We start from the raw sequence: 4,234 nt of genomic DNA, 5'->3' as shown, positions 1-4,234 counted from the left end.
AAGACAAGAACATATCAACAAACAAACCCAAGTGGTATCAAAGATGACTTTTATTACATGAGATTGGCAGAAACTGGTCAGAAGCTTAACGTTTCTGTAACCGTCTATTCATCAGTGTCCACACCGCAGCCTTGAGCTCCTGGTTCCTCAGGCTGTAGATGAGGGGGTTCAGGGCTGGAGGCACCACTGAGTACAGAACTGATAGGGCCAGATCCAAAGATGGGGAGGAGATGGAGAGGGGCTTCAGGTAGGCAAAAAAGCCAGTGCTGAGGAACAGGGAGAGCACGGCCAGGTGAGGGAGGCAGGTGGAAAAGGCTTTGTGCCGTCCCTGCTCAAAGGGGATCCTCAGCACAGCCCTGAAGATCTGTACATAGGAGAAAACAATGAACACAGAACAACCAAAACCTAAAGAGGCAGCAACCAATGAAATCCAAATTTTTCTGAATGTGGAGTGGGAGCAGGAGAGCTTGAGGATCTGGGGAACCTCACAGAAGAACTGGCCCAGGGCATTGCCGTGGCACAGGGGCTGGGAAAATGTATTGGCTGTTTGCAGCAGAGCAGTGAGAAAAGCACTGGCCCAGGCAGCTGCTGCCATGTGGGCACAAGCTCTGCTGCCCAGGAGGGTCCTGTAGTGCAGGGGTTTGCAGATGGACACGTAGCGGTCATAGCACATGATGGTCAGGAGGGAAAATTCTGTTACAAGGAAGAAGATAAAGAAAAACACCTGAGCAGCACATCCTGAGTAGGAGATGTCCCTGGTGTCCCAGAGGGAATTGTGCATGGCTTTGGGGACAGTGGTGCAGATGGAGCCCAGGTCGCTGAGGGCCAGGTTGAGCAGGAAGAAGAACATGGGCGTGTGCAGGTGGTGGCCGCAGGCTACGGCGCTGATGATGAGGCCGTTGCCCAGGAGGGCAGCCAGGGAGATGCCCAGCAAGAGGCAGAAGTGCAGGAGCTGCAGCTGCCGCGTGTCTGCCAATGCCAGCAGGAGGAAGTGCCTGATGGAGCTGCTGTTGGACATTTGCGGTGGCTGCATATTTAAACGTACAGAAGGAGGAAAGACAGGGCAATGGAGGGGAAATTTCTCACAGAAAAATCAAAACTCTTTGTCGTAGCCTCTTTCTTTCCATTAAGCACCTCCCCCTTGTGTTTGTCTAGGAGATCTTCCTTCACTCTTGTTGCTGGAGCCCTGATTGCTGCTGGCCAATGCTGTGTGAGGAGCTGGACCTTGGCCTGCAGGACACCTGGGAGTCAGCCCTGACCCCCAGTCAGTGCAGGGGAACAGTGAGAGCAGGGCCCAGTCCTGGTGTTCAGGCTTGGATAAAGGATCTTCCAGTAAGGCTGCAGAACTGCCTGGGTGAAGGGATGGGGATAACAGAAGGCAGAGCGAGGGATTCTGCTGCACCTGGGGAGAACAGAGAGTCCAGTGAGACAGGAGGGTTGTCTTAGGCTTAGTGCAGACTGAGGAGAGCTGCTCTGTCCCTCTCTCCTGTTCCAGCTGCCCTGCACTTGCACCTTTCTGAGATCCACTCCCGTGTTACCCTGGAAAGCCAGGAGACACTGCTGAGAGCATAGGGATCCCTGGCACACAGAGTGGCTCCTGCCTTTCCCAGAGTCAGGACAGTGGGCTCATTGCCAGCCCCCCAGGCTGCCCTGCCCAGAGCTGCCCGGTCACAGGGAGCTGGGACACCCCATTGCTGTGCTCAGCCTGCACAGGAGGAGCCCAAGGGCTGGGCCTGGCCCTGCAGCTGGAACTGCCATTGCAGAGAGCCCCTCAGCAATGCCAGCAGCACCTGGGCAAGGCAAGGAGAGAGAGAGAGCCGGGCCTGAGGAAAAGCCTTTCCCCGGCCAGCCCTGCAGAGCCCCTGCCAGGCAGCAGCAGGGCAGGACAGTGGCCCTCAGGCCCTGGTCAGCAGAGAATGGGCACATGGCCGCAGAGATGCCCTTCATCTCTGGGGCTGCTCTGCCAGCCCAGGAGGGACTGAGGGCCCCGAGCTGAGGGCTGAGGGCTGTGCTGGCTGCGAGGGGACACAAGAGCTGTGCTGCTCAGGGCAGTGTGTGCCCTGCAGGGCAGGCCCGGCAGGTGCCACATCTGCCCTGCAGCAGGGCTTCCCTCAGCACTGCCTCCCTCCCTGCCTGCCCACGGCTCTGCTGCTGGAGCTGTCCCAGCCCCAGCTGCTCCTGTGGCCCCGGGCTCCTTCCCTGCCAGAGCTGCCCGAGCCCAGCCCAGCCCCTGGGCCAGCCCTGCCCTGCAGCTGCTTGGCCCTGCAGGGATTAAAGAACAGCTTCCCCAGCCTGGGCTCCATGGAAAGGTGATGCTGCATGGATCTGGGGGCTGGGCAGGTGCAGGCACTTGCTGAGGTGCCCAGGAATCCTCAGGGTGATGGTTTAAGTGTCTCAGCCCCTGCTCTACCCTGCACAGTTAATTTTCTATTGCCACCAAGCTGAGCCAGGGAAAAGTGGGAGCACAGATTCAGAAAAGCAGAGACCCAAGCATGAAACTCCTGCCCTGAATGAGCTCATGAAAAGTCACTCTGGGCATGAGCTGGAGCTCTGCGCAGCCCTGGCTGCAGCCCCAGCTTCACCCCCTGCAGCCGTCCCTGGCAGCTGGAGCCGTCCTGCCCTGTCCCTCTGACAGTGCCCAGGGCAGCCCCGCTCTGCAGCACATCCTCCCCCAAAGCAGAAACAGCAGCAATGCCATCCTTACAGTCACATCAGTCCTGTCCTGGGTCAGCTTCAGGAGATCCCTCCAGGAGCACAGGGGACATTGCCCTGCACCCACACACTCACCATGCACAGGGCTGTGAAGATCTTTCCCCAAGTGAAGTCTCAGCTCAATGTCTTCCCAATCCTGACTGCCTTCAGCCTTTCTCTGCCTGGCTCCTGTCCCCTCAGTGCCTGCAGGCAGAGCCCTCAGCCCTGCTGGGCTGGGAGAGGAGCTGGCCCTGGGAAGAGCTGTTCCTTTAAAGCTCAGCAGCACAGAAACAGCACAAGGATTTTAATGAGCCCCTCAGGGATTTGGTGTTGTTTACATCAGACTCAGTCCCTGAGAGAGTGCTCAAAAAACTTCTCAAGAACTCAATTTTAAAATGAAACTGAAATTTCTTGAAGCTTTAATGAGTCCCACTGATGGACACGACTGAGAAAGTGTCCCCAGGTTCCAGTTAGAGCAGAACACTGGAGGCAGTTATGACAGCTGGGGACAAACAAGGCCAAGGTGTCTCTGGGGCTGAGCAAAGCTGGGTGTGTTTGAGGAATGCCAAGGGCCAAGGCCTGAGCCCCAGCCCCTGGCCAGGCAGATGCTGTCCCTCCCTCTTGCTCTGGGCTCTTGCCGGGATGGGCACTGGCATGTGGGGATGTGCAATGCCCAGGGCAGGAGCATGGGGCGGCCCCTGCCAGGCTGCTGAGCAGGGACAAGGAGGCAATGAGGCCCCAGGCCTGCAAGGGTCACTTGTCTCCTGCTCCTGCCTCAGGCCCAGGCCCAGCAGCCATGGCCAAAGTGCTGCCCAAGTTGGCTCTGGCAGGGCTGTCTTGCAGCTGCTGCCCATGCCTGTGCCCTGTGCAGCCCAGGCTGTCCCACGGTGTCTCTGCCCTGCGCCTCTGTCCCTGCAGGCTGTCGGCATCCCCGGCTGCCCCACCTGGCTGGCCCCTTCCTTTGCTGACAGCTCTGCCTCCTGCCTGCCTCTGCCTGCCCACACAAAGCCTGGGGCTGATACCAAAAGGGTTCATTCCATGTTTACCCTGCCTGTGAACTTTGAGACCAGGAACAAGGCATGCAGGGGCTGCTTTCCCATCAAGGATGGTTGGAAGAGAAGAAGAAGACATCTGGCTCAAGGGTGCAGGGATAGAGAAAACAAGGAGTGAATCTGGGAACTTGGGGTGGGTTTTATGGAAGTGGGTACGTTGTAATTCTCATTTCGCATCTGTGTATATGCAACTCACTGATATAATTACATGTCCACATAAGGTTAGGAGTTATCCCATGTAGGACCTTAGGCCAGGATAAATGACACCCTCTGAAATACCAAATTAGATTTCAGGAGCCTTATTCTGATATTTCAGAGATTTGGTGACAGTGGTTCCTCACAGAACCAAGGAGTCAGCTGTGACGCTGTGCAAACTTATGGAACAAAGGGTCCATGGTGACACTGCAGAACCAAGGAGACTGCTGCTGGCAGTGTGAGAACTCATGGAATCACAAGTCCATTGTGACACAGCAAGGCCTGATGGAACCAAG

Source organism: Melospiza melodia, unplaced genomic scaffold (genome assembly GCF_035770615.1).
Source record: "Melospiza melodia melodia isolate bMelMel2 unplaced genomic scaffold, bMelMel2.pri scaffold_34, whole genome shotgun sequence".
Lineage (NCBI taxonomy): Eukaryota > Metazoa > Chordata > Aves > Passeriformes > Passerellidae > Melospiza > Melospiza melodia.
This window is presented reverse-complemented; position numbering follows the sequence as displayed.